Here is a 20543-nt window from a genome sequence, read left to right on the forward strand (position 1 = left end):
ATAGTAAGTCATGTTTTGCTATTTTGAGCTGGTGTTAATTATGTTTAATAATTTAACACCATTCAATTAGACTTTTTTCTTTCTTTGTATAAATTTCTATAGACTCATTCTTTTGTTTGTTTGACTATTTCCATCTTGCCTGATCCTAAACAAATGTGAAAGTCTAGAAAAGTTAAATCTACCACAAAATTCAAAACATTGCAAACACAATTCTGGCAAATTCAAAGAGCATTTTCATTCAGTGGAAGAGAGAAGATTCTCTATTTCTCCTTGCAAAGTCGCGTGGTCGCACAGAGAGACGGACACTTGAGCTGGGTAGTATTTCTTTTATTCGGATCAGGAATGAATCAGGGACAAAGGGGTTTACCTGGTGTTTCTTATACGTGCCCAGGTGAATGATGGCCAATAGAATTGAACCTGGGCTTCCCGCCAGTGCATGTGGCCAATGGGTTTAAACCCTGGCTTCCCGCCAGAGCTGACCATGCCGGGGGCTGTCAAACTTGCTCCGTCCGGCTTTTCCCGCCTCAGCGGTTATCGCCTGGAGCTATCCAGCCCCCTGCTGCGCTGGCATTTCCTGTGTATGCTAGCAGCATACACTACACCCCTTCCCCCATAGTGAGGATTTTCCTCTGTCATACCATCTCCAACTATATACACATATTTACAAAACATGGTTACAATGGATACACTTGTTGTTCTGTTGCCCCCTTATGAACGTACATAGTCAGCGAGGTAGCTTGGCGCTTTGTGTGGCCTACTTGACCTTCTTGGTACATGTTCTTCCGGAGGTATGGTGGCATGGCTATTCATTCCTTCCTGAAGCTCCTGTTGAGGAAGGTTGCTGTGTGTCTGTGTGTGTGATTTGCTGATTCCTGGTGACTGCCTGGTTTCTCTATCAGACTCCTGCCTGTACAGGGGTTGCCATTGCTCCCCCCCAACCATCCTCCTTGGTGAATGTGTTTGTATTGGCTTTTGTGTTGGATCTTCCTCCTCAACCCTCAGTGTGTCCTCTGCCACCCTTTCAGGAGTCCTTTTCCTCAGTTGATCCAGATGCCTTTTCCACAGGAGTCCCCCCTCTGTAGGAAGGTTACTCTGTAGGAAAGGGGCCCTGTTTGCTCTATAATTTCCCCTGGCACCCATGGATGACCCGTACTGTAGTTCCTGGCCCAAATGAGGTCCCCTGAGGTAAAATGTGTCTTGATGTTGGGGTTCCCCGTGTCTGCGGCTACTCTGTCTGGATGGAGCCTGTCTAAAGTTGTAATGAGGCGTCTCCCCCATCTGAGTTCCGCTGGGCTTTTGCCTGTGGCAGTGCAAGGTGTTGCGTGTTGGTGAAGGAGGAATGTGGCTAGTCTTTGCTTCCAATCTCCCTGTACTATGCGCTTGAGTGCATCTTTTGTTGTTCTCACAAATCGTTCTGCCAATCCATTACTGGCAGGGTGGAAGGGGGCCGAGGTGACGTGTCTAATCCCCAAGGTCCTCAGGAACACCTGGAAATCCGAGGAAGTAAATTGTGTTCCATTATCTGACACGATTACATCAGGCAACCCATGTGTAGCAAATATCCCCCTCAATGCTTGGATGGTCCCTGCTGATGTCATGCTGCTTACAGGTACCACCTCAAGCCATTTTGAATGACTATCCACAACTACCAGAAATGTGTGACCTTGGAATACTGTAGGCCAGCGTAGTCTATGTGCACCCTGGACCAGGGTGAGTGTGTTTCCTCCCACTTATGGACTGGTGCATGTGGTTGTTCTGGCCGTGTCCTCTGGCATGTGTAACACCCCGCTACCTGTGCTTCTATCTCCTTGTCCAACCCTGGCCACCACAGGTAACTCCTTGCTAGAGCCTTCATTCTTACTATCCCTGGGTGTCCTTCATGTAGTGATTGGAGAACTCTTTCCCTGAGCCTTGTGGGAATTATGACTGGTGTTTCTTATACCTGCCCAGGTGAATGATGGCCAATAGAATTGAACCTGGGCTTCCCACCAGTGCATGTGGCCAATGGGTTTAAACCCTGGCTTCCCACCAGAGCTGACCATGCCGGGGGCTGTCAAACTTGCTCCGTCCGGCTTTTCCCGCCTCAGCGGTTATCGCCTGGAGCTATCCAGCCCCCTGCTGCGCTGGCATTTCCTGTGTATGCTAGCAGCATACACTACACTCCTTCTGTGAAATGTGAGTTCATTTGGCCATGAAAGCCATCTGGGTGACTTTGGGCAGTCACTCTCTCTCTCAACCCAATCCAACTCACATAGTTATTGTTATGTGGAAAATAGGAAGAAGAAGGTGTGTTGGATACGTTCGCCACCTTTAGTTATTTGTAAAAATAATAAAGACAGCATACAAACAAACAAAAATAGAAGAATTGTCGGTCCTGTAAATTTGCAAGTTCTTTCCTGAGGTTTTCAGGGAACCCTACCCTGTTTTCTCTTTCTTGGCATTGGAGTTTTGACCTCAGAGGATGTGAAAACTACTCATATTTTTATATTTAGTAAAATATATGGAGTCATTGTAAGTAAATTTGAAGAGAGAATGTCTTCAGAAAAGCAAATTAAAATAATTCAGTCAGCCTTTATTTTTACAAGAGAAAAGGAGAAAGTAAGCATAACCTATTCAAAACAGTTTGAGATCAAAACAGCCCATGTCCCTTAAGAATTCTGTTTCAAGTGTGGAATAAAACAGTTTTGAGTGGCAAAAAAAAATTGTGGCAAGAAGGTGACAAGCAACAGGGAGAAAGCAGAACTACTTAACTCATTTTTTTCTGTGTCTTTACACAAAAGAAAAAATTATCAAAAACAATACATAAAAATAGATTAGAAACACAAACTAAGATAGGCAAGAAAATGGCAAGTGAGCATTTACCAGGACCAGATGGATCATACCCCAAGGTTCTCAAGGAACTGGCAGATATGATCTCAGAACCACTGAACTATATTTTTCAAAGATCCTGGAACACTAGGGAACTACCAGAGGACTGGAAAAGAGCTGATGTAGTTCCTTTTTTTTTTCTTAAAAAAAGAAGAAAGGAAAGAAAAAATAGATCCAGGAAATTAAAGACCTATCAGCCTGACCTCACCTGGGCAGATTCTGGAAAAGATAATCAGACAACAAATCAACAAATACCTAGAGGCAAACAAAGTCATTACTAAAAGCCAACATGGGTATGTCTAAACAGATCATGCTAAACAAATCTTATTGCATTCTTTAACCAAGTGACAAAATTAGTGGACCAGAGGAATGCTGTTGATACAATTTACTTGGGCTTCAGTAAGGCATTTGATAAAGTTGGCATAGGGTTTCCTGCCCGAGCAGAGGGTTGGACTAGATGACCTCCAAGGTCCCTTCCAACTTTATCATTCTTGTTAAATGCAAGAGTGAAACTTTTCCAGCAGATGAACTTAAAAACATTCCCCCCTGCTAACTTTGGGCTGTTCTTAAGAGTACATAGGGAGAAAGGGAGAAGGAAAACAAACAAAGAAACAAATTTTTCTTCACTCTGTTGGCCAGACAGACAGAGTGAGGGTATTTTCTTTTTGGTAGCTTATTTTAAGCAGAATTTCTAGCAGAATTTTAAAATTCTTTTCTCTTTGCATTAGAGACAGTTAACAGTCACATTTACCGCACACACAAAGACCTTGACACACACATACACACAAAGACAAGAGAACAGAAAAGGAAACAGAAGTCTTAATTTTTACACATCCTAGTCATTCCCACCATAAATCTCAGTTAAATTAGGGAAGGCACATATTTTAAACATACCACGTGGTTGCCGAGAGAGAGAGAGAAAGAGAGAGAAGCACTGTTTCTTATTTTCCCTTTGAGTACCTTTGTTTAGCCAAATTGGTTTCCCAGCAAAGCCCTAGCAAAATCCTTTTTCTTTATATATATTTTCTCTACCTAACTCTTTTTCATACCTGCCTGAACGGGTAGCTGATTCCCGTCCCAGGCCTCAAGCAAGCTTTCCTGGGGAGCCTATCTCGACCCTTTAACTAGAACCCCCCTTGGTTCTATCGGTCTTGGTGCACTGAAGCCTCCTTGTGAGACTTCCGCCTACCTCCACAGTTTTTGGGTCAAAAAGGAACCCACGGAGCACTCTGGATCCCTCACAGAGTACTGGGACGCTTCTCTAGGGATCTGCCGCCACAGTTTCAGACCAAAAAGGGGTCTGTCGAGGACTCTTCTGCTCCCCTGCAGAAGGTACAGGACGCTCTTACCAGCTTTACTTTCACTTTTCCACCTCCACTGTTTGCAGACTTCAAATGTCTGGGAGGACATCTGCTTGCTTTCCAGAGGTAAGGGACCCTCCTTGTCCGGGGCTTAATTTCCTAACTTCACTTTGCTTTGCTTTGCTTACAGGGCTTAACCAGCTAGTTGCCCAAATCCAATTCTCTCATTCCATTCCATTTTTCACTCAGTCTCTCCCTTTTCCTTAATAAAAGGTCCTGCCCTCTGGCCAAAACCTCATACTTTCCAGGGTCTGCAACTTGAACAGATCCTTTCTGCGGCTAGGAAAGGCCAGAGGGAGCAAAATCCAACTGTGATTGGGAAAAAAGGTCTTCTCACTCACACACACAGAAACATATACACATTTCTTTTACCCCCCCTGGGCTTTAAAGTTAAAATTTAGAGGTACTCACCTTCACCTTCTTTCCAAAGCAGCCCTTGAGCTCAAACCCAAAACTCCCTTTACTACCCTGACTCCACATGGGCAGGGCCTGGAAAATCCATCCACAGACGCAAAGGGGTCTGCTGCCAGCAGGATGGGCTTACCAGTCTCAGTCCATTGGAGAGGTTAGCTTGGAGTCCCATCCTGGGGTGCCAAATTGTTGGAAGAAAAGTCTTCATCATGGTTCCTCTCCAAGTGGGGAATAAACATGGCAACTGCTTTGGGAAGAAGGTTGTAGTTTATTGCAGAGGAAAGGCAGACAGAAAGATGGATCCAACAGGAAAAGGGCCTGAGCACATGTGGGTAGTGGGTTTTGTTAGATGATTAGTGCCAGCCATTGGCAGTTCCCCAAAAGGGTCATCAGATGGAGGCAAAGAGGCTTCTTTGCTTCCACTGATGAGCCAAGGGTCTCGGACCCACAGCCCCATTGGTGAGAGTGTTTTATGGTCGGGGAGGGACCAAGACCCCCCATAAATACCTCTGCACGAGGGGCTGCTCTTTGTTTCTAATTCTAGTTTCTAGTTTTCTCCTCTCCTAGCTCTTAGTCCTTCTTTTAGTCATGTAATACTAGCTTGTTTTATTTTATTTCTCTCTCACATGCAGGCATGAATGCTTTCATGCCAAGTATTTCTTTCTCTTTGATCTATCATGAATAAAGCTAATATGATTGCATCTCTGCGTGATGCCTTTGCTTGGAAGCACCTTTAACGATTCATTGTGAGAACACCTCACAAGTTGGTAGCCAGAGGATGGTTTAAAGGAAAGCTTCCAAGCCAGCCAGGAACTAGCCAACAAGATGTCTGAAAGACCCGGCTCAAATCCATTTATAACAGATGGCAGGATTTCTCCCATCGTGACTAGGAGTCATCGATCGAAGACAACGTCCCTGCCTACATCCAAGACTTCAGTCCCTGAAGCAACCTCAGCTGCAGATGAGAGCGCAAATGACCTTCATTCCGTCAGAGGATCCAGCAGAGCGTCCAGGACCCCTTCACATGCCTCTCTACAACTGAACGCCACAGAGGAGAGCATACAAGGTTGGCAGAATGTCCAAGACTGCTCAGATGCTGCAGAGACGGACCTGGCTGAAACCAAACGCCACGTGAGTAAACTGACTGCACAGGAACGTGAAGAGCTGCTTAAAGAGATCTTTGCAATGCAAGGGAGGGGAGGAGCAGCCCAGGAAACAGCCCAGAAAGCCTCAGAACCTCTGGTGAGCCTTTCCCTATCGACCACGAGGCTCCCAAATATGGCGCCTGCCACCCTTAGTGACCCCGGGACCCCAGGGCTTTTGGCGCGAACCCCCCCTCCCAGCTGTGAGCTACAGCTTCCTGGGGCAAGCGGAAACAAGATGGCTCCGCCCACGTGGTCTGGCACAGGAAACAAGATGGCGGCCCCAATAAATCTAACAAAGACTTGATTCTTTTAAGTCTGGAAAGCCAGCAGTCCCTGACATCCAGCCAAAATTGCCAGCAGTCCCTGGCATACAGCAGAAATGACATGCAATCCCTGGCTTCCGGCCAAGACAGCATGCAAAATCCTGAGTTCTCCCCACCACAAAGCCTAAAGTGCTATGATGACAATGATGTCTGCCCAGCCAAAACTGTTACAACGGCTCTCCAGACAGCAATGCAAGCCCTGGCCACTGCCTTAGAGGCTAGCAAGACAGCGGCCAAACAGACGTCGGGGGTGCCCACACCCCCCCCAAGACCACCCATCCTCTCCCCAGGGCCCAACTGCCGGGGGGAATCCAGCCTGCAGCCTCCCAACAATCAACCCCCGCGGCCTCCCACCTTCTCTTCAGGTCTTCAGGACCAGCAATGGGCTCCTCAGGGCAAAACAGGCATTGATAAAAATCCATGTGGCTTTAATTCTCGGGAGGATCCATTGAAGCAAGTCTGAGCTGGTAAATCTGGGCTCCGCCCCCCCCAATGCCTCATGGGAAGAAGGGAGAACCCCTGAACAACGCCCTCCCCCGGATCACATGGTTTCCGGGCACGCCCATCTGGAATTACTAAATAAGCAACAAGAAAAAATTCCCTCCTTGACCACTAGAGGGACCCCTTTCACTGAAGGAACCACTTCAGGAACAACCATTTTTCCGCTCCCTTTTACATCAATGGACGTGTCAGATTTTTTTGAATATGGGTCCGAGTTTCTAGCCACAGATCTTCCTAGAGATTTTAAAAAGCTGCAACTAGGGGGAGAAAATTATAGCAGTTGGAGTAAAGATATACAGCTATATCTCTTAAAGAATGGGATTCTACAAATGGTTCGAAAACCACCCCCTCCCCCATGGGGACGTCAAGAAGAGCTGCGACACTTGCATGCTTATTCTGCTCTACTCAGTTCTCTGGACAATAACTTGTTCCCCAGCATCCCAGCTGGTCTCAGAGCTGCTCAGGTCTGGGAACTGTTATACAATTTATTCAACAGCGATACCATTGGTTCCATCACCAGATATACAACTGAGCTTTATACAACCAAACTGAAATTTGGTGCCAGCATGCCTGAACATCTTGCAAAATTAAAGGCACTCAGGGCAGAATTGATTTCCAGAGATTTTCCTGTGTCTGATGTGAACATGCTCTCCATAATTTTTACTTCTCTAGACAGGAGTTGGAGCAATTTCATTGTTTCACTCGAAGCGGTCAAGAGGGAAGACTTAAATCTGTCCTACCTCACAGGGAGACTGATCGAAGAAGATCGGAGAAGGAGAAATGCTGGAGAATACGCCAGAGTCACCACTCAGCAAGCCAGAAGGGGGCGCCACAACTCAGAGCAAATTAATGCTCTGCTTAAATGTTTCATCTGTGGCTCTGAGGAACACCTCAAGAAAGACTGCCCCCATCAACATCAAGCCCCTAAACGTGGTCCCAATCAAGTAAGAGGGAAGGGGCAAGTAAGGGGGCGTGGCAGGGGCAAGGGAAATTCACTGCATACTTGTTCCCTCACCCCCACAACAAAGGCTGATAGCTCCACTGACTTATGGTTACTGGACTCTGGAGCTTCTTCTCACATTACTAATATGAGTCAAGGTTTTAAAAGGTTAAAGAAAATTAACTCATCTGTCAAGGTTGCAAACGGTGATACTGCTTTAGTTGTTGGGGAGGGTTTTGTTTCTGTACCTGGACTTGGGAAAGTTGAAGGTGTCTTGCACGCCCCTTCCATAGCCAACAACCTTTTAAGCATCACCAAATTGTGTGACGATGACAAAGTGGAAGTCTTATTTCGCAAGGGGAGAGGTCATGTCACCCGAGACCAGAAGGTCATTGGAAATATTACCATAATAAATGGCTTACCATATTTTTCTCCCAAGGCACCACAACCTGCCCCAAGGCTTTCCAAGGGCAGTGTGGGCAAGGAGCCTGAATCTCAGCAGGCACCTACAGCACCACTCAAAGCAACTAGAGCCAAGAGAATGTCAATGGGAAAGCCAATTCACAATAAGTGCGTCCACCTCATGCACAGAAGGCTAGGACATGCAAGCTTCCCTGTAGTTAAAAAGATGGGAGAATTTGCTGAGGGAGTCCAGCTCAAGGACTGTGACGTGTTTCTAGACTGTGCCATTTGCAAAAAAACAAAGAGGAAGGCTGCTCCTATACCAAAGGTGTCATCCCGTAAGACTCAATACCCTTACCAACTAGTACATGTTGGTTTGGTTGGGCCTTTTACACCATCCCTAGGAAAGAAAAGGTATTTTCTCACTGCCGTTGATGATTTTTCACGTTACGGTCACGTGTATACTCTCACAGAGAAATCTGAAGCCTTTGACGCCATAAAGTCGCTGTACAACTTCGTAGAGACCCAGTACAAGACCAAGATCGCACAATTGCAGAGCGATCGCGGGGCTGAGTTCATGTCTCAGAAGTTCCAGGACTGGGTAAGGCGTAAGGGCATCCGCCATTTTCTAACTGCACCGTTCACCCCCTCGCAGAATGGTGTAGCTGAGAAAAGGAATGGAATCCTGCAAACCATGATGCGTAGTCTGATTGCAGACGCCGGTGTCGCAGAATCATACTGGGGGGAGGCAATTCATTATGCCAATTACACCTTAAACCGCACCTGGAGCAGTGTTGTGAACCAGACCCCATATTTCCTGGTTCACGGTAGGAAACCAAATCTGGCACATTTGCGCGTGTTTGGCTCCTATGCATGGGTGCACATCCCCAAGCAGCTGTGGAAGAAGGGGAGATCTGTTTCTCAGAGACTAAGGTTCTTGGGCTATGCTCCTGGCTCCAAGGCCTATCGTTTCCTGGGAGAAGGGGGCAGGCCTGTGACTTCCCAATCTGCCTCTTTCGAAGAGGACTCCAATTGGACTCAGATCCACTCAAATGATCTGAGCCCATATGCCAACCGACCCAGCAAGGACACACCGACCGCGACATCACCAGAGGCGACCTCATACCCTGCCACCGACGAAAGTGAGGAACAAGATGAAGATGTGTCCAGTCCCACGGAGGAAGACACACCGTCTTCACCCCCAACGACACCTCAGAGACCCGCGGAAGAAAAGAGCGGTGAGTGGCAGAAGGTAAGGAGGTCAAAGCGGTCCAACAAAGGGATCCCGCCAAAGAGAATTGACATTGGCCACATCGCGTCTGTCAACAGCGTTGTGGTCACCCCAAAATCCTTCTCTGACATCCAGGAGCTGCCCATCGAAGAGCAGGAGAAATGGCAGCTCGCGATGGAGAAGGAAATGCAGAGCTTAAAACAACTCAAGGTCTTCACCCCCCAGCAACCTCCAAAGGAGAGGAAAGTCATTGGCACAAGGTGGGTTTACAAGGCTAAACCACTTGCCAATGGTCTCTACCTGTATAAGGCCCATTTGGTAGCCCAGGGCTTCACTCAGCGTTATATGGAAGACTACTCGGAGACTTACTCTCCAACCGTCCGGGCAGAGAGCGTCAAGGCCGCCCTCGTGACTGCAGCCGCTCTGGGAGAAGAAGTCTTCCAATTCGACATCAAGACGGCTTACCTCCACGACAACTTGGACCGGCAGATCTACGTGAGGGCCCCACCTGGCTACCAGCAAGAAGGGGGAAATACATGGTTGCTTCACAAAGGGTTATATGGTCTTAAGCAGTCAGGGAAATTATGGTATGACTGTCTTAGAAAGAGTTTAGAGCGAGTTGGTTTCCATACATCTCATGCAGATCAATGTGTTTTCACACGCAATTCCAAGGGTACCACAGAACGGGTGATAGTTTATGTGGACGATCTATTATATGTAGGGCCAAACAAGAAAGGGTGTGATGAATTTGCGAAGGCCCTGGAAGAAAAATTTACTCTGAAGTCTTTGGGGCGGGTTGACAAGTACTTGGGTGTGCATATTTTGGCCACTAAAGGGGGGTTCGCTCTATCCCAAAAAGAAAAGATAGAGGAATTACTGGCCAAATGCAAAATGACAGAATCTAATCCCACGCATAGCCCAATGCAAACCGACTTTTACAACCACACCCATAAGGACGGTCCTGAGTTCACAGATAACACGCTTTACAGATCTGTGATTGGCTCCTTGCTATACATCAGCAATTGGAGCAGACCTGACATAGCTTTAGCTGTGAATCTATTGTCCAGGCATGTGGAACACCCAAAGGAATTCCACTGGACTGCTGTTAAAAGGGTGCTTAGATACCTAAAGGGCACAGCTGATGCCCTCCTTATGCTAGAACCAGAGAAGGGGAAGACGGCCCAGCTCTCCGCTTACTCAGACGCAGACTGGGCTGGCGACACCAAAACTAGATGGAGCACTTCTGGTTTCCTCATATTGCTAAATGGCTGCCCAGTACATTGGAATGTTAGGCAGCAAAAATTTATTTCTTGCTCCACGGCCGAGGCTGAATTTGCCAGCCTGTCAGACACGGCCAATGATTTGACTTGGTTCAATGAGCTGATAACGAGCATCTGGGCAGCTCCTCCTCTGCCTATCTAAATTCTAGAGGACAACACTGCCGCAATTGCAATCTCGGAGGCTTATGCAGTAGGATCTAGATCTCGCCATATAGACATACGATATAAAAATGTCAGGCAGCTTACCAAAAGGGGTTTTATACATGTTGAGCACTGTAATACAGCTGACCAGATAGCTGATCTGTTTACCAAACCTGTTCCCATTGACCGGCACAACCTTCTGTGTAAGCGTTTGTGTTTGGCCTTCTGAATGTTTTCATGCATGTCTATGACACCTGCTCGCCCCTTACATACATTCACTGGTCCCTGTCATTGGCTGGCAAGAAGGGGAATTGTTAGATGATTAGTGCCAGCCATTGGCAGTTCCCCAAAAGGGTCATCAGATGGAGGCAAAGAGGCTTCTTTGCTTCCACTGATGAGCCAAGGGTCTCGGACCCACAGCCCCATTGGTGAGAGTGTTTTATGGTCAGGGAGGGACCAAGACCCCCCATAAATACCTCTGCACGAGGGGCTGCTCTTTGTTTCTAATTCTAGTTTCTAGTTTTCTCCTCTCCTAGCTCTTAGTCCTTCTTTTAGTCATGTAATACTAGCTTGTTTTATTTTATTTCTCTCTCACATGCAGGCATGAATGCTTTCATGCCAAGTATTTCTTTCTCTTTGATCTATCATGAATAAAGCTAATATGATTGCATCTCTGCGTGATGCCTTTGCTTGGAAGCACCTTTAACGATTCATTGTGAGAACACCTCACAGGTTTTTATACCCCCTGGACTCTATTGTCTGGAGTTATTTCCTGTTTCAAGCTTTGTATTTCCTTTCTCAGGTATTCTGTCCTGAGCCTAGGTGTGCCCCTCTAGGATTCTTGCTGGTTGTCTTTCCCAGCCCACCTCCCTGGGGCTGGGGTATGTAGATTTTAGGAGTCTTCTTAGCTTCAACCTTCCTGAATGGTTTACATCTGCATTTCTATAGAGTTGGTTTCTGCTTAGGGAAGGGAGACTCTTTAAGATCCTTTTAGGAAATATATTTTCCTGCCCTTTTAATATTTCCTTCTCTGGGGAGCTGACTTCCCACAGTTCAAAGGCCTCAATTCTTTGGCGCTCAGCCTTTCTTATCATCCAACTTTCACAGCCATACATTGCAACTCGGAAAACCATGGCCTTGACTATATTGTTGGCAGGGTGATGTCTCTGCTTTTTAGTATGCTGTCTAGATTTGCCATAGCTTTCCTCCCCAGGAATATATTTTACAGATAAAATTGTTAGATGTTTTTGTGCCAGCCATGGCAGTTCCTTAAAAGGTCACCAGATGGGAGCAAAGAGGCACCTTTGCTCCCACTGGTGGGTCAGGGGCCTCTGGCCCCTGCAGCCCCATTGTAGAGAGTTAATGGCCCTCCGGCCCCCTCACTCTCATTGGTAAGGGAGGGGTTGGGAATCCCTATTAAAAACCCCTGCACAGGGGCTGCTCTTTAGCTCTTGTTCTAGCTTCCTTTGGATCTGATCCATGGGCTCAATGCAGGCATGGATGCCTCCATGCCAGGGAACTCTTTTTCTCTGCTTTATATTTAAATAAAGCTTCACCTGATTGCATCCCTGCGTGCTGCCTTTTTCTTGGAAGCACCTCAACGAACCATTGGCCTTGTGAGGACTCTCACAAAAATAATACCAACTGACTTCAAAGCTACTTGCTTGTTTGTTGAATGTGAGGTGGCAATGGAAAGGCAACAACTTTCTTCCTTGATTATTTAGTTATCCGGGAATCCCAGGCTACCCTTCTATTGGTTCATAGGGTCACATGTACAGCTAAGAGTTCAGTCGACGGCAAAAGTAGGAGGGCTCTGCGAAACAGCAAAATGAGTGAGAAGGGGAGGGGAAGGAAGGGCAAAGGGGAGAGGGGCAAAAGAAATAAGAATAAATTTTAGTATATTTTTGGGGTGTGCGTGTGTGAGAGTGAGGGAGTGTGTGTGTGCCGGTGCGCACATTCTTGCAATTCCAAAATTAATGGCCATGAGTTCTTTCTTGATCAACTCCAACTACGTGGAACCCAAATTTCCACCATGCGAAGAATATTCCCAGCACAATTATCTTCCTAGTCATACTCCGGAATATTTCAGCGGCCAGAGGCGACGGAAGAACACGAGGCGTTGTACCCAGCGAGGTCTGCCTGTAACCAACCAGTAACCTCCATGTCAGGGCTCTGGGCACCAGCCACCGGTCCTCTCCCCCAGGTGCCAGCATGCTCCAGCTGGACTTCAGAACAATCTGTCGGAATCAAATCATACTTGAGAATCCATCACGCCAAGCCCACAGCCTTCCCGTAGCCAAAACTCTCAACCAAAGCCCATCCTCTGGAAAAGAGTCGGTAGCTTATCCTTGAATGAAGAAGGTTCATGTTAAAGCGGTAAGTGAACCTGAAAGAGTTGTTCGCTTTATACTAACCTGCACCTCTAAGTCTCATTGGGAAGACTTAGGGAAAGGAAATAAAGGCTTATTACCCCTGCTGTAAAAAAAAAAACATTCCCCTTGGAGTTTTATTGTCTCCCTGTTTGCAGAGCGCTGTAATTACATCCTTCATAAATTCTTATTGCTCTTCTAGGCCAACTGCCTTTGAAGTCCCTGTTAATATCCTTCTTCAGAATCTCTGTCTTTCCCTTTCCCTTCCTTTCCTTTCCTCTGGAAAAGTTTTAAGGAGGTATGGGATTTTTTTTAATTCAATTTTTGCATTTTTTTAATTAAAAAAAAACATCTTTGCCTCTTGATGGTTTGTCTCAAACTCCTTTCAGAGCAGTGGAGGTTGCTATAAGGTGAACTTAGAGAAAAGTGGATTTAGTATGAAAGAGTGTCTTACACGTTGGGAGAAACTTTATAGAACTTTGGGGTGAACACTCAACTCTCCTGTACACGTGGATGAATATTAAGTGTCCTGGGACACTTAAATTGCTGCCCCTGAGCTTATTGATGCCTGTTCAGTGCCAGTGATTTCAGCATACTTATGCTGGTTATCAGTCCAGTAAAGTGAGGTTTAACTGCACTTTATATGTCATTCCTATTCTTGGTGGCCCCTTCATGGATTACTGCCTTGTCGTGGCGAAGGGGCTTGCGTAATTCAATGAAGCTATGAGTTATGCCGTGCAGGGCCACCCAAGACGGACAGGTCATAGCAGAGAGTTCTGACAAAACGTGATCCACTGGGGAAGGAAATGGCAAACCACTCCAGTATCTTTGCCATGAAAACCCTATGGACAGTACCAAAAGGCAAAATGATATGACGCTGGAAGATGAGCCCCTCAGGTCGGAAGGCGTCCAATATGCTACTGGGGAAGAGCAGAGGGCTAGTACTAGTAGCGCCAGAAAGAATGAAGCGACTGGGCCAAAGCCGAAAGGACGCTCAGCTGTGGATGTGTCTGGTGGTGAAAGGAAAGTCCGATGCTGTAAAGATTTTTTCTCCATAGGAACCTGGAATGTAAGATCCATGAATCAAGGAAAACTGGACGTGGTCAAACAAGAGATGACAAGACTGAACATTGACATCTTAGGTATCAGCGAACTAAAATGGACAGGAATGGGTGAATTTAATTCAGATGACCATCAGGTATACTACTGTGGGCAAGAATCCTTCAGAAGAAATGGAGTAGCCTTCATAGTCAATAAAAGAGTAGGAAAAGCAATACTGGGATACAATCCTCAAAATGACAGAATGATCTCAGTTCGAATCCAAGGCAAACCATTCAATATCACAGTAGTCCAAGTCTATGCCCCAACCACCAGTGCTGAAGAGGATGAAATTGACCAGTTCTATGAAGCACTACAGCACCTTATAGAACTAACACCAAAAAATGATGTTCTTATCATCATGGGGGATTGGAATGCTAAAGTAGGAAGCCAAAAGATAACTGGAATAACAGGCAAGTTTGGCCTTGGAGTGCAAAATGAAGCAGGGCACAGGCTGATAGAATTCTGTCAAGAGAATACGATGGTCATAGCAAACACTCTTTTCCAACAACCCAAGAGACGGCTCTACACATGGACATCACCAGATGGTCAACACAGAAATCAGATTGACTATATGCTCTGCAGCCAAAGATGGAGAAGCTCTATACAGTCAGTAAAAACAAGACCAGGAGCTGACTGTGGCTCAGACCATGAGCTTCTCCTTGCAAAGTTTAGGCTTAAACTGAAGAAAGTAGGGAAAAGCACTAGGCCAGTCAGGTATGAATTAAATCATATCCCTGTTGAATATACAGTAGAGGTGACAAATAGATTTAAGGAATTAGATCTGATAGACAGAGTGCCTGAAGAACTATGGACAGAGGTTCGTGACATTGTACAACAGGTAGCAACCAAAACCATCCCAAAGAAAAAGAAATGCAAGAAAGCAAAATGGCTGTCTGAGGAAGCTTTGCAAATAGCTGAGGAAAGGAGGGAAGCGAAAGGCAAGGGAGAAAAAGAAAGATACGCCCAATTGAATGCAGAATTCCAGAGAATAGCTAGAAGAGATAAGAATGCCTTCTTAAATGAACAGTGCAAAGAAATAGAAGAAAACAATAGAATAGGGAGGACCAGAGATCTTTTCAAGAAAATTGGAGAAATGAAGGGAACGTTTAATGCAAAAATGGGCATGATAAAGGACCAAAATGGCAGGGACCTAACAGAGGCAGAAGAGATTAAGAAGAGGTGGCAAAATTACACAGAAGAACTATACAAGAATGAGCTTAACGTCCCTGATAATCACAATGAGGTGGTCACTGACCTCGAGCCAGACATCCTAGAATGTGAAGTGAAGTGGGCCTTAGAAAAGCTGAGCAACGAGATCCGGTGGCTCCGCGGCGACGGAGGGAGCCTTCCCGGGCTGCCCGCGGCTCAGCTGTTGTTTTTTCGCCCGAAACAGCGCCGATCAGCTGTTCGGGCGAATCCGAAGCCCCCTCCTCGGGAGAAGAGGAGGGGGCGAGCTCCCAGGTAGGGGTAGAGTTCTCCAGGGCCGCCTGAGCTTATGGCTTGGACGGCTGAAGGATTGAACTCCCCCGTAGCCTGGGCTGCTCCCAGCTGGCCGTCGCCTCTGCTCCTGACTTCTTGGAGCAGAGCCAGCCGTCTGCGACCACCCCTGCCTGAAGGAATGACTATGATTTAAAGGAGCAGGCAGAGCGATACAAGAGGAAATGGTAAAGAGGATTACTATGTTTTACTCTCCAGCTTGATGGACTTTTTTGGATTACAAATCTGAAGTGAAAGTGCGTCATATTTGGTAAAAGATGGCGGCTAAACCACCCCCTAAAACTCTTCGGAGTGCTGGAACTTCTCCCGTGCAACAATCATTATTGCAGGCGCTGCATCCTCCTGATGTATTGACATCAAAGGACTTACAAGATGCTCTTGAAAAACATACCCAGGTAATTTTGGAATCAATTAATATTAGATTTGCACAGATGGAGGAGAAATTGGAGAAATTGGAGGAGAGAATGGAGGAGAGGATGGAACAGAAGCTCAAAGCGATGAGGGTAGACATCTTGACTTCAGTGTTTAAAGTGGCTCGGTGTGTGGAAGAATTGGAGGAAAAGCTAGAAGACTTGACTCAAAAGAATGCTATATTAGAAGCAAAAGTATTGGAGAATGAAAATAAAATGGAAAGGGAACTGTGTCTTGCTCAATATTTCCAGATGCAGTTTGCCATTAGAATTAGAGGCTTAAAGGAGAATACTAAGGAAGATCTAAAGCAGCTGGTTTCTGAGGCTTTTGAAATAGTGTTGAAACAGCCAGCATCTGAAATAAAAGGAGGCATGGACAAAGTGTTTCGTGTGAATTCATGGATTGCCAGACAGAGAAAGTTGCCTAGAGATGTGGTGGTATATTTTGCAAAAAGGGAAACTAGAGATGAAGTTATACAAGCTGCTTATGATACTAAAGTTATGATTGCTAATTAAGAAGTTTTGGTCTTAAAAGAAATTCCTCCAAAGATTCTAAGGAGAAGGAAGGATTTTACATTTCTTGTGCAAGAGCTCAAGCAGCGAGATATAAGGTTCAGATGGGAGATCCCAGTGGGGTTGATGGTGACGCACGAAGGTAAAAAGTACCGTTTGGTTACTGTGATGCAAGCGCGTGATTTCTACAATAATGTTTTAAATGCAACGCCATTAACACTTTTGGAAGCTGGAAAGGGATCTGGAGAAGGAGTGCATCAAGAGGCCGAAGATGGTCAGATAGAAGACAACGGTGTTGGAGGAGATCAAGATACAACCTCGTCGGATGAATCTATAAAACAGAGGGTGACGCGTGCTGCTGCAAAACGATCTAAGAAGAGAAAGTAGCAGGAATTGCAGAAGTCTATGGAACTTTCACGATATAGTCAAGTAGTCATGTAGGGGAGGGGGGAAAAGATTTGGGTGTAGACGCAATATATTTTTATATTTGGTGGTTCTGTGGAAAGGGTGAGCTTTTTTGGATTGTGGTACTGGAAGAGGAACGGCCGATTACAGAAGAGTTGACTTTAAAGTTTTTTGATTTGGGATCCTTGGTTAATTTGGAAAATTATTTGTAAGAATGTTATATCATGGAATGGATAAAATGGATGGAGTTTATTTAGGATAAGTATAGGGTTGAGAAGGGGTTTTTTTCTTCTTTTTCCTTTTTTTTTGTCTTTAATATATATTTAATATTATTAAGGTTTGTTCCATTCTATATAAGCTAGAGAGTGTCCTTTTCTTATTCTAGTTTTTTTTATACATATATTTAATATTGTTAAGGTTTGTTTTATCCTATATAAGCTAGAGAGTGATGGATTTTAGAATTTATAGTTGTTAGTATATGGTTGCTTAGGTTTGCTTTTTTATATATATATATACCTTGTATTCAGCTCTGGGAAGTAGGGGGGGGAGGGGGGAGGTAGGGGGGGAGGAGGGAGGGGGGAGGAGGGGAGGTAGGGGGGGAGGAGGGAGGGGGAAGGGGGTTTTTTTAAAGGAAAATTGTATTTTAAAACTTTTCAATAAAAAAAAAAGAAAAGCTGAGCAACAACAAAGCTAGTGGAGGTGACAGTATTCCAGCTGAGCTATTCAAAATCTTAAAAGACAATGCAGTAAAAGTGCTACACTCAATTTGCCAGCAAATTTGGAAAACTCAACAGTGGCCACAGGATTGGAAAAGATCAGTTTATATTCCAATTCCTAAGAAAGGCAGTGCCAAAGAATGTTCAAACTATCGCACCATTACACTCATTTCTCACGCTAGTAAAGTCATGCTTAAAATCCTACAAGCTAGACTTCAGCAGTATGTGGATCGAGAACTACCAGAAGTGCAGGCAGGATTTCGAAGAGGCAGAGGAACTAGAGATCAAATTGCCAACATACGCTGGATCATGGAGAAAGCTAGGGAGTTCCAGAAAAACATCTACTTCTGCTTCATTGACTATGCTAAAGCCTTTGATTGTGTGGATCATAACAAACTGTGGCAAGTTCTTAAAGAGATGGGAGTACCAGACCATCTTATTGGTCTCTTGAGAAACCTATATGCGGGTCAAGAAGCAACAGTGAGAACTGGACACGGAACCACTGATTGGTTCAAAATTGGGAAAGGAGTCCGGCAAGGCTGTATACTGTCGCCCTGCCTATTTAACTTATATGCAGAGCACAACATGAGAAAGGCAGGGCTAGATGAATCAAAAGTTGGAATTAAGATTGCCGGAAGAAATATCAACAACCTAAGATACGCAGATGATACCACTCTAATGGCAGAAAGTGAAGAAGAACTAAAGAGCCTCTTGTTGCAGGTGAAGAAGGAGAGTGCAAAACTTGGGTTGAAACTTAACATTAAGAAAACCAAGATCATGGCATCTGGCCCTCTCAATTCCTGGCAAATAGATGGGGAAGAAATGGAGGTAGTGACAGATTTTATTTTCCTGGGCTCCAAGATCACTGCAGATGGGGACTGTAGCCAAGAAATTAAAAGACGCTTGCTCCTGGGGAGGAAAGCCATGGCAAATCTAGACAGCACACTAAAAAGCAGAGACATCACCCTGTCAACAAAAGTGCGTATAGTCAAGGCTATGGTCTTTCCAGTTGCAATGTATGGTAGTGAAAGTTGGACCATAAGAAAGGCTGAGCGCCAAAGAATTGAGGCCTTTGAACTGTGGTGCTGGAGAAGACTCCTGCGAGTCCCTTGGACTGCAAGGCGATCAAACCGGTCAGTCCTAGAGGAGATCAATCCTGACTGCTCTTTAGAAGGCCAGATCCTGAAGCTAAAACTCAAGTACTTTGGCCACCTAATGAGAAGGAAGGACTCCCTGGAGAAGAGCCTAATGCTGGGGAAGATCGAGGGCAATAGAAGAAGGGGACGACAGAGAATGAGGTGGCTGGATGGAGTCACTGAAGCAGTAGGCGTGAGCTTAAATGGACTCTGGAGGACAGGAAGGCCTGGAGGAATGTTGTCCATAGGGTCGCGATGGGTCGGACACGACTTCGCAGCTAACAACAACAACATTCTTGGTGGATTTGGTTATTAAAGATGTTGTTTCTCTCATTTCTGCTTATAATTGCCGATAAATACCAGTAGTAAGACCTATAAGATTTAAACTTGGCCTGCTATTCATAGCTTAAGCCAGTCCGCCGTCACTCTCTTTCTCAGCAAGGATTCCAAACACTGACAAGTAAATGGGGTTACTCTAGATTAACTTTAAAGTTAAATGCTTTGAAGAGTTCAGCTACCCACATTTTGGCTGAGAATGAAGTGGGAGTTTTTAATGCAGGATATTTAGATTTTAAGGCTGTGCAAGGCCGGAGGAAGAGGGATATGTTTAGTGGGTTGATAGAGATTTGAGCCTGGGGTGCCATGGAGTGGCCCCCCGTTCAGAAGTTTCCGAGATTAGGGAAGGAAGGAAAGATCCAAACTGTTGAGCAGATTTTGGGTGGGTGGGGGAAGCTGTGGTTTCCAATTTGTTTTTGTGGGCTGTGTGAATGAGCGGCTTCTTCAAGTGAAGGCAGTTGTTTATTTGTTTTAAAAGGGCAGAAGAGTAACCTTCACACTCTCCACCCCCCCCGCCCTTGTTCTTTTCTCCTCCTTTCTCCCCACTTCTTTTGTGCCTCTTCTTCCAGTCAACCCCAGCTACACTGGAGGGGAGCCCAAGCACTCCAGTACAGCCTACCCCAGGCAGCAAGTGCTGGAATTGGAGAAGGAATTCCACTACAATGGCTACTTCACCCGGAGGCGAAGGGTAGAAATTGCTCATTCCCTCTGCCTGTCCCAGCACCAGATCAAGATATGGTCTCAAAACCAGGGGATGAAATGGAAAAAAGACCACAAGTTACTGAATACTAAGATCCGACCAAATGCTTTCTGCCAGCTTGCCAGTGCCAGGCCAGGCGGGGCAAGAGGCCACCAGGACAGAATCAATGGGCTGCTCCCAAAACCCACCCCCAATTTATAACTGTCCTTGAGCTCTACCTGAGTGTGGGTGTGGATGGACATGTGTGCTAAGAACACATTGGAAGGGAAGGTTACTTTGTGACTCTACTGTTCCCTGAAAAGAAAGATAGGGGTCGTTGGGGAAGGGGAGGGAGGTGGTTGGGTTCACTATTTATATGAGAAAGAGGGAAGAAAGGAGAAGGGGGTGCTTTTCCCATAGGCCAAGAAGCCAGGTTGTGTTTGGGGGTAGCTTCTCTGTTCCACTATATAGGTTTCCAAATTTGAATAAAATGGATCCCTTCTTTATCCTTAATCAAGCCAAACTTGGGCCCATTTGTCATGTTTACTCTCGGGTACAAATGAAGGACCTTATGCTAGCCAGTAGCTAGACAGCCAGAATCCTCTTTAATAAATGAGTCCTGGTTTCACCTAAGAAGGACTGAAGTCTTCGCTCCCCCCCCACCCCAATCTCACTTACTTTCTCTCTCTTTTCCATCCTTATTTCTCTCCCCCCCATCATCCACACCTACCACACAACCCATTCTAAAGACAGAGGGCTGGTCAAGACTACTCAAAAC

At 45.7% G+C, this 20543-nt stretch overlaps 1 pseudogene across 1 annotated transcript; it reads left to right on the forward strand.

Annotated features, from left to right (window-relative positions):
• The first annotated feature begins 12579 nt into the window (after window positions 1-12579).
• LOC310648270 (homeobox protein Hox-B4-like) lies at window positions 12580-19987 on the forward strand (annotated as a pseudogene). The gene is made up of 2 exons: window positions 12580-12983; window positions 19656-19987. The product of its transcript is annotated as a homeobox protein Hox-B4-like (transcript).
• Window positions 19988-20543: the final 556 nt, after the last annotated feature.

Source organism: Vipera ursinii (assembly GCF_947247035.1).
Source record: "Vipera ursinii genome assembly, chromosome: W".
Taxonomy (NCBI): domain Eukaryota; kingdom Metazoa; phylum Chordata; class Lepidosauria; order Squamata; family Viperidae; genus Vipera; species Vipera ursinii.